This window comes from Lycium barbarum, chromosome 9 (assembly GCF_019175385.1).
Source record: "Lycium barbarum isolate Lr01 chromosome 9, ASM1917538v2, whole genome shotgun sequence".
Taxonomy (NCBI): Eukaryota; Viridiplantae; Streptophyta; class Magnoliopsida; order Solanales; family Solanaceae; genus Lycium; species Lycium barbarum.
In genome coordinates, this window is record NC_083345.1 from 84869372 (window position 1) to 84879706 (window position 10335).

A 10335-nucleotide genomic window follows, 5' to 3' on the forward strand; every position below is an offset into this window, starting at 1 on the left:
GTTACTCAGCCATTCTTGCATATTGTTGTTCACCAGCACACTATCCAGCCTTTCAAAAATTCATTCATCATTAGCTATACCATTCCACCTTGTGAAAGGACTACCTTTAAAGTTCACCTCCTCCAACTCACAAGAATTAACACAAAATATAAAGTCTTCTATATCCTGTGAGTTAACTGGAAGTCCACCTATTTTCTCCCCTTCATTCATCACTACATTGAAATCCCTACCTATAAACCATGGCACTGTTATATTTGTTGATAACTGATATATACTATCCCATAGCTCTAATCTCTTTATAGCATTACATTCAGCATACACCAGTGTTGAGATGAGTTGTTGATTAAACTCATGAAGATACAAATGCAGTGTTATCTATTGGTTGTTATCTTATAACACTTCCACATCAATATTATTAGCAACAAAGAACCAGATTTTCCTTGAACAATTTGCACCAGCTGTGTACATACCTAGCTTCCTTTTATAACTCTACACTAGTCTAGCCTGTTGAAAAGGTTCTAACAAGGCTATCAAGAAGTTTTTTTCATGTTTTTGTAACATTTGGAGCCTATGAAAGGCTTTCTGTGTTCTGACTGATAAGATATTCCATATAAATGAATTAATTATCATTTATTAGCTTTCATTGTCATAGCTCTCTTTTGTAACACCTTAGTAGGTTGTTGCTTCTCTAGTCCTTTCTTTCCATTCTTCTTTTGGTCCTTGAGACTAGACTTTGGTGATACATCAGCCTGCACATATGCATTTTCAATATTCTGCAAAATATTATCTTCTTTGTCCTCTACCAAATGTTGTTCATCAAGATCATCTCCTGGTAAATCTTCTTCCTCCTCTTTATCAATAATCTTAGTATTATGAGAGATTAGATCATGCAACACCTTGTTAGGAGAATTATGTTTGGGATACACTACTGCTAAATGCCTGACCTCATCTCTGACCACCAAAGAAGCTCCTATATTATCAGAAGGACTTGGATTCCTCATCATTCACATTCTTCAACACTATTTTATTCCCAACCTCCGTTTCAGGAGGAAAAGAACTAATGCCTTTCTCATCAACTGATACCTTGAGCCTATCCCCTTTCACCCGACTATCAGAACTAGCCTTCATCTGTTGCAACTCAATGGAATTAACTGAACCATTTTCCTCATGTGGCCTATCATCTGATTGTGAAATTTGCCCTTGATCAAACACTTCCTCAATATGAGGTAGTACTGGTTCTTTGCCCTGAATAAACTCTTCATCTACCAGTGAAGCTGCCATGTTCCCATTGTGCACCAAATCCTCCTTTTCTGCATTACCAGAATTGTTATCTACCAATTTTCTAGTAGAAATCACCTCAGCAACCTTCAGGTCATTCTCCACCTCAACCCCTTTAACACTCTTTACCTGATGTACCTTGTTTAGAAAAACATCATAAATGCCTTCATTATGCCCCTCATTACAATCTTTGCTCTCCTCTGTCACCTCTTTGCATTCTACACTATGTTTTGGTATATCATTTATTTCCTTGCTAATATCTACTACCCTTTTGGATGCCACAATATTTGTAATAGAATTATTGCCATCTTCCTCAGTACAAGCACTTAGCACTTCAAAGTTATTTTGTGTGGTAATTCCACCTTCCTCCTTGCTATTCCTATCCATCTTTTTCTTCTTAAGTTCTCCCTCCTTCTTTCCCTTTACCTTGTTATTGTTACCAGGATATGTCAAAACTATCCCACTAGATAGAACTTCGGGCATGTACCTTTGAATTGGATATCTCTATCCTCTATATCTAATCTGCCTTCCATGCTGCTGATAAGTACTAACAGTAGGTGCAACAATAGGTGTAGCCACAGTTGTAGTTGCAGCCACATGTGAACTATCTGCATTTTTCTGATCCTTTTCTTCTTCCTTCTTGCCTGCACATAACTCAGGATGCAACACTCGACATTCCTCTTTTGCATGACCTTGTAATTTGCATTGTATACAGTATTTAGGAAGGTGGTCATACTGAATTTTGACCTTCGCTGCATTTACCTCCTTTGTTTTCTCATCTTCAATCTCCATCATTACAAACTTAGGAAGCTTTGCTAATAAATCCATTTGTACCTTCACCCTTGTATAATTTGGTCGAGTTCTATTGATTGTTGCCATGTCAAGTTGTAATGGCTTTCCTACTGCTGATGCTAATGTAAACAAGGATTCTATCACAAAGTATGTGGGCAATAGATTTGGGAATGAAATCCATGCCATGACTACACAGGTTTCACCATCCACCTTGAAATTAGAATCATAAATTAATGGTCTCATTTGATACGTAAATCCATCCCTTGACTTCAACTAGTAAGCACTCTTAGAAGATATATTATGAAGTCTTCCATTAATGTACACCTTATTAACACATGCTTATCTCTTAGAAAACCAACAACACATTTACCCTTCGCACCACATTGTTGAGGGATGATATCCTTGAATTCTTTCATTTCAAGCCAACTATATAAGAACTTACCAAAAATTGCTTGTTATAAGTTTTCCAACTTCTCCATTCTAGACACTTAAGATGATGTCCATCTAACCACATGTATTCCATCAACGTACATGAGCTCCTTCATAGGGATAGGATCACATGTGGGATTAGAACTAGAGGCAAAACTTTGTGTAAATGTTTGAAAATAGTTTGGAGTAGGGTTTGTACTGGAGGAAGGATTCGGGTCAGTTTGCTGGGGTTTGGGATATTTCGAGTGTGTTAGGGGAGGATGGTCGTCTTGGTAGTTGGTAGGAGGAGGTCGGTCGGCCACAGTGGCCGGAGCGGCCATAATTGTAGAAATAGGATTTTAGGCTAGGGTTTGCATGGGAAATTTAGGAGAGATAAATGAGCTTTTCTTTTCTTTTTGACATTTTGATTTTATACTTTATTTACCCTTCTTAAGCATGAATCTATGGTTATTCTTGCTAGAAAGTCTATAGAACTTAAGGAAAAAGATAGGTTTTGACCTTTACTTTGCTATTTGATATTTAACCTTCTAATATAAGATTTGTTGATTGATTTGACTAATCTAAGCATGAAATTTGATGAATTAGTAACCCATAGGCTTGAATATTCCATTATAGTTGATGAAGTGAGGGATTGAAAGTTAGGGTTTCTACCCAAATTGGGCTTTTTGACTTGAACGATGAAATTGACCAATTCTTGAGTTATTTAGCAATTGGGGAGTAGAGTTGGACTTCTAGAACGTTGGGTTACCTATTCCATATTTGAAATACCTGTTTTACCTTCGTGGGCCTGTTCCCCCCCCCCCCCCCCCCCTTTTCTTAGTTATTTTTTATTTGAACTATAGTATAGCAATATGGGTATCATTGTTTCTTATTTCTAACTTAGAATTCGATAATGTATAGACTTTGAATACTTGGAGGCTCTTTGGAAAGGCAAGGCGCATATTTGATTATTCATCGCTCCAGCTCGATAGCCAAGTGTTGACACCTAATCTTTGACGTCCCATAATTTATTTTAATTACTCAGAGTCCTTGGATGATAAACGAAGTGAACCGTGCATTTTTAGAGGTCAAAACGATTTCATAAAAAAAATTCGGATAGTATTTTACCACTCTTATTTGGTAAAATAATTTCGCTAATATTATAAGCCATTTAGGAATTAATTGGCACATTTTACAACAATTATGAATTATTCGCTAGATTTAACCAAAGATAAAAGCAATTTTAAATAATTATTTATTTGATTGTTTAAATTTCCAAAAATAAATTAGCAAATATTTCATTTCATTTAATCCAAGGAATTTGATTAATTAAAAGAATTGACCATTTTATCCTTCAATCCTTAAATTCTATATATTTAAATATGCATTGGCATAATTTGTTAGAATTAATCATGATTAAATTCTACAATAATTAATTGATTAGTCAATTATGGCCTTGATTTAAAGAACCAAACTCATTGGTTCAAATCAATTAAGGTCACTATTACAAATTGGCCTATCAATTGTTTAGTTGTTTCTGTTATGGCCACAATTGATGTAACCAATTCATGGTTTAAGGCAATTGGGTCATTTATTTTAGCCTCTTAATGATTTAATTGATTTGACTATGGCCTTAATTAAAGTAACCAAATTCATTAGCTTAAATTAATTAAGGTCATTAATTGCCAGCAAGAGGATGGGTAAAATGTAATTGTGATGGAGCAGCAAAAGGAAATCCTGGTCCAAGTGCCATTGTCTTTTGTGTTGTTAGCTGCAGGATAGAAAATCCCTGACGGAAACAATCTGGTTGCTGAGGCTGTTGCTATTAAGAAAGGAGTTGAACATTGCATTGACAATGATCTGGCTCCTTTGATAATGGAGACTGATTCTCTAGCTATGCAAAAGTTCATTATGGGTTAATGGGACATCCCTTGGAGTATTGTGATGACAGTAAAGGAGATCCAAAGATTAATGAAGGGAAAGTTAGTGAAGGTGGAGCACATTTTTCAGAGAAGGCAATGGACTAGCAGATTTTTTTGGCTAACTTTGTTTTTGATTTTGCAGGTACACAACAGTTCACTAATTTTCCAGAATTACCAACTATGGCTAGAAGAATTCTCAACTCAGATAAATCTCAGATGCCATATCTGAGAATCAGACATACAACAGCAAACATGAGGATGAAAGGAAAATTTGCACCTGCAGAGTTTCTGTAGTTGTTGTTCTATATTTCCATACATATGATTCTGTTGTTGATATTTGGGTGGTATTAGTGTGATATCATGCTCATCCCCATGCAGAGAGTTTTCAGCTGTATTAGTTTCAAATTACAAAAGGAATGAGATATATGACACAAGTTATACTTGCTGAATTGCACAAGCTGAAACTAGCAGGAAATGTGACTTGGAAACTATTTTGGAGGCCTGAATTATATTCAACTAGCTCTTGTTCCATACCACCTGGTGAGAGCTTGGCGGTGTGATAGATGGAGGAAGGTCAAGGCACCACAATTTACATTTCAAATTGCTTTTGTTATTGCTGTTTTTAGCTTATTTTTAGTTGTTGTTGTTAGCTTCTTTTCTTTTCTTTTCTTGTTTTCATACTCTCATTTTTTTTGGAGCAGTACTCTTGTACAAATTTTTGCTTTTAATAAATTCCCATCACTGTTGATGGTTTAGCTAAAAATTTAATTGGCTAATTAGGCCAAATATGGCCATAATTGAAATAATCAATTAAATTAAATCAATTAAGGCTGTATTTGCAAAGATAATCCCATTTGCATAATTGACCATATTTTAAATTAATTAATCGGTTAATTATGTCCTAATTTGATTATAATCAAAATATTATGGTCAATAATCGATGTTTTAAACTTTATCCTTTATACGCGTATATACGCTAAATATACATACACATATACAATATGCACATGGTGCCCCTTCCTTTTCTTTTAGTAATTTTTACTTAGCATAACTTACTATGTTACACATTTATGGAACATAACTATACTTTTTAATAACTAAGTTTAGTAGCTATAATATTATATTTTTACAACTTATAGCTACCCACTTTTCTACCAATTAACTCACCACTCCTCACACCCCTATTTTTTAGCTGCACATTTTCTCTCTCTCCCCTTTTCCTAAATATACATGTTTCTAACTCCCCATCTCCCCTAATTTCGTGCTTTTCAAATCAGTTTTTGATTTCTTTCACTTCTTTTTTTTTACTCTGTATTAACTGCTCATTAATTTCAACCTTTTACCCCCAAAATTCAACTCTATTTGCTAAAATATGTAAGATTCTCTGTTATTTTTGCGTTTTAAACGACGAATATATATATTTGAATTCATCTGTTGAAATATCGAATTCAAGTTGAGTTCATAATTGAGGTAACAACGTTTTCACTGCAATTTTTTTTTCTGAAATTTTGAAAAATATATCTGAAATATAGTCAACAGAAACCAGAATAAGTAATATTGAACATATTAATTAAAATATAATTAAAAAATATAACCAAAATATAGTCATAATTGAGTTCATAATTGAGGTAGCAATGTTTTCACTGCAACTTTTTTTTTCTGAAAATTTTCTAAATATAGTCAGAATATAGTCAAAATATATCTTAAATATAGTCAACAGAAACCAGAATAAGTAATATTGAACATAATAATCAAAATACAATTAAAAATATAGCAAAAATATATATGAAAAACAACTAAAAAGTTCAGAAAAATATAAAAAATAAAAAAGTTGCAATTACATGGTGAAACGTGTAATTCAGGTGATGAACAAATCAAGTTTTGCATGATTTATGGAACATTAAAAAGAGATTTTTTTTTAGTTATATTTTGGGAAAAAATATGAAGAGAGTTTTTGAATTCAAATTTTATGTGAATGATTAGATGTTGAATGAGATATGTGATTAGCTATGGAAGAGAATAAGATTTGCGTGATTTATGGAACATTAAAAACAGATTTCTGTTTAGTTTGAAAAAGATTTTTTCCCCTTAAATAGAGGCATTATTTGCTCAACAGTTCCGTATATATAGTCTATATTTATGCGACGCGTCCAAGACCTAAATATAGGAAAAACCAGCTACGAATTGTAAATAATGAACTTATAGTTATAGTTTGTTAGAAGCAGCTAAAAGGTAACTATTGTTGAAAATTTTACTTTCTTTTAAATCTGGATCGAGGCCCAGTCCAATACCGGACAGACCCGGCCCAGATCAATGATAAGAGGGGTAACCCTCCTGCTCCTCCTTATTTTCACATTACCTTCACGCCAAACATCCCCTTCTCTCACCTCTCTTCTTCTTTTAACCCTAACCCTAGTAGCCGCTTAGGATTTCTCCTCTCTCTCATGCCAGAAATGGCAATGGCGCAGAGAAGAGTAGGCCCGTTCAGTCCCTGCACGTCCATATGAGGTAGCATTAAGGACTACTCTCCTTTTGACCACTCATTCTCACCAAACACAACCTAAGCTAGGTAATTCTCCCCCCTCTCTCTCTTATTTTTCATCTGAATAAAGTACATAATGCATTGATGACCTTGGGTTGAGCTGTTTCAACCCTCTAACCTCATTGGTTCTTCATGAACTGACCGGATAGAGGGTGAATGGTTGAGAATCGACCGTTCAAAGTTTTTTTTGGTTAACTTAGCCATTGGTTGTTAGATGGAAGGATGATTTTTCAGAAATCACACTAGTCCCACATCGGTTGTTGAATTAAGGTTGAAAAAAAAGGAGGTTTTGAACACTCTTGCATACGCAAAAGCTTGATATTTGAGCATTTGACTCAAATTTTAAGCTAGTAGTAAAAATTTATACTTAACTGTTGGAGGTTGAGTCTTCAGTTTAAAAAGTTTGATTTTATTTTCTTGTATGGTGGTTGGGTTAAGGAAAGAAGCACGAAAGGCTTTCAAATCCATTCTTACTCGTGGCTGCATCCAAAAAAGGTTAGCTTTGATCTCGTTATTACTTTTCTTTAGTTTTTCTTTGTTTAGTTTAAGTGTTAGTGATAACCTGCCTAGTTAGGTATTGATAATGTGAGCTATGCTTAGTTAAAATGTTATTATGAGAATGCTATGCTAGTTTTATTGTATCTGTGATATGTGTATGGTTATGATTGATCATTAGTGCCTTTGTGATTTAGTTTAGATGTGATTCTGTCCTGTTAGCCTAAAGCAGTCTCTAATAATGGGTTGACCGATGACTAATCATTTAGATCAATAATGCCTGATTATAAGACCCGATGGTTGAGTTCAAATAGATCTGTTATGATTTGCTTAATTACATATCAAGGTCTAATTAATTTAACAAAGTGACACACATTAGTTTAAGGATTTTAGGCATGATTGAAACTGGAAGTGAGAAGGTTTTGAATTAGTGTTTGATTACTGATTGTTGAAGATTGAGTGGGATTAAAGTAATCTGTCCTAGAGGAGTCTGACGTGGATAGGTTTTAAAGGTGATTTGTCTTTTCATTTTATGAAAGGGTGAGAGGATCATGTGTGTGGGTGCATAAGTTATAAACCACTTGGCAATGGGGATAGCCTTTTTAAAGGCATATTAAGAGAAGAAGGACAATAAAATAACCAAGTTTCACTTGGTTCACAATGCTTTCTTCCAAATAAGAGGTGGCCACGGCACACCTCATATGCCTATGGGGAAAATCCTATGATCATCCACACTGTGATCTTTCTCTTCCCATTCATTAAATCCAGGGATGCTAAGAATGGACTTATCTTGTTTTCCCTTTTCTAATACCTGGTACTAGTTTAAGACAAGCTTGTTGGTGTCTTTGTTCAAGATAATTCACTTCCTGCTTAAGCCTTTATAGCTTTGATGAAAAATTAGGATTAAATGGTGTTTTTAAGAGGTGGTTTAAAATTTGGGATGTGCATCATGTCATAAAGTCTGGATGCTCGCATAAGTTGTCTGTCTGTTTCCCTTCTTCTCTTAAAACCCAGAAAGATTAGGGGGTGCAAAGTTTTTTTTTTGTGTGTGTTTAAGCTTGACATATTACAGTACTGTTGGTTTTGTCCCATGTGCATCCTTGTGTCCTAAGTTTAATCAGTTTAGCAGCTTCTGTTTGGAATTCTACTTTGAATATGCCATGGTTTGTTGTACACAAATCCTTCTGTAATTAAGTATGCTGCTCAGGTTAGCATCTGGTGCAAATTTTGATTTTTTGCCATACTTATTGAAGTCTGCTTGAACTATAGCATAATCACTAATATAGCTAGGTTATGTTCAACGCACGTTCTTTGTAAGAAACTCAAGTATAAGTTTGCCTTAGCTTAGGTTTGATCATAATGATGAAAAGAAAAGAAACTAGGCTTAATGATTAAGACAAGTTTAAAAATTAGCCTAAGATGAGATATAAATAGGGATATTTATGAGTTTTGTTAATAAGATGTGTATGTATTTGTGGTATATCAGCGGGTATATTGCGTATATTTACAAGTATATTTCCCACATAGGTTGTATATCAATATCAAAGGGATAGAATTTCATTAGGCTTCAATACCTGGGCAAAAAATCCAGATTTTGTAGGTAGTTGGGCTTGGCCCACTACAAGTTTAATAGATAAGCCCTTGATTCACACTAAGTCAAAAAGAGAAGAACAAAATGGGGATCTTCCGTGGACTTGTTAATTTTGAAATAAGGGGCTGCCATGCCCAATTCCAGGATATAACCAAGTACCCATATCAACTCTGTTATGTATGGTGTATATATATATATATATATATATCTGTGTGTGTGTGTGGGTGTGTATGATAAGTTCAGTAAATTATTCTAACCGGGTTCTATTTTTCTCCTTCCTCTTATTCGATGCATGCCACTTGGGCCGGTCCAAACCGAACCTGCTGGGCTACAGCCCAACAGTGTCAATTCTTTCGCAAAACAAAATGAGCCTAATGAAGGAGAACGGAAGCAAATATTCGAAGATACGTAGAAGGTCCAACCATGGGTAAAAATGGTCAACTAGGGGCTTGGTACTCCCCTAGCCTAACTTACTTTTACTTATGCATTTATATTTGTGATGTTGTATTACATTTGCATATTTGCAAAAAAACTTGTATTATTGGAATCTTTTATGGTTATGAACTAGTCGTCTTAGGACAACGGTGCTTACACCATTTAGTAGACCTTAAGTCCCCAATACGATTTTCAAAAACAAAAGAAAACTGGACTAAGCGTGACGATTTATAGAAGTTAGTATGAAAAACGTTTTCTTTGATAAAGCCACATGAAACATGAAGAGTTTTCAATCAGCACAAAACGTTATGGCATTCCGTTTTCCACAAATTGGATTAGGTTACAAAAAATAAGGAACACATGTTTATGAATCAAAATGAATGTGCGACTAAGGATGAATCAATACTAAAGGATTTTGGGCCTCAGCCCACAAGAACTTTGAGACTAAAAGAAAAGATTTTGGTGCCAAAGACCCACTAAGAGCGAAAGAAATAGATGCATGGTTTTGGGCCAAGCCCACTCAGAAACAGGTTGGGAAATATATGCAGTTGATTTTTTAGGAAACAATAAAACTGAGCCACTTATTTAAAAGGAATACATTCGTAAATATGAGGTTTTAGGATAGGACGTTCCAACATATTATACGGATTGACCCGAAACGAAGTGTGGGGTTTAGGCATGAATGAAAAAAATATATATACATATGCTTATATTACAAAAACCAAAAAACTTTGCACCTTTTACAAAAAAAATACATTATTCTTGTACATAAAAGGAGACTATTCTTATCCGGATATTATAAATTCAAACCTAAGATAACCTTTATATAAAGGAAATATATTCAACTTTTTTCCAAAAACCGAATGATACGC

At 34.5% G+C, this 10335-nt stretch overlaps 1 long non-coding RNA gene across 1 annotated transcript; it reads left to right on the forward strand.

The window, feature by feature from the left end:
- Positions 1–6758: 6758 nt before the first annotated feature.
- LOC132609034 (uncharacterized) lies at positions 6759–9575 on the forward strand. The gene is made up of 2 exons (XR_009570653.1): positions 6759–6969; positions 7381–9575. It is a non-coding gene; the product is annotated as an uncharacterized LOC132609034 (long non-coding RNA).
- Positions 9576–10335: the final 760 nt, after the last annotated feature.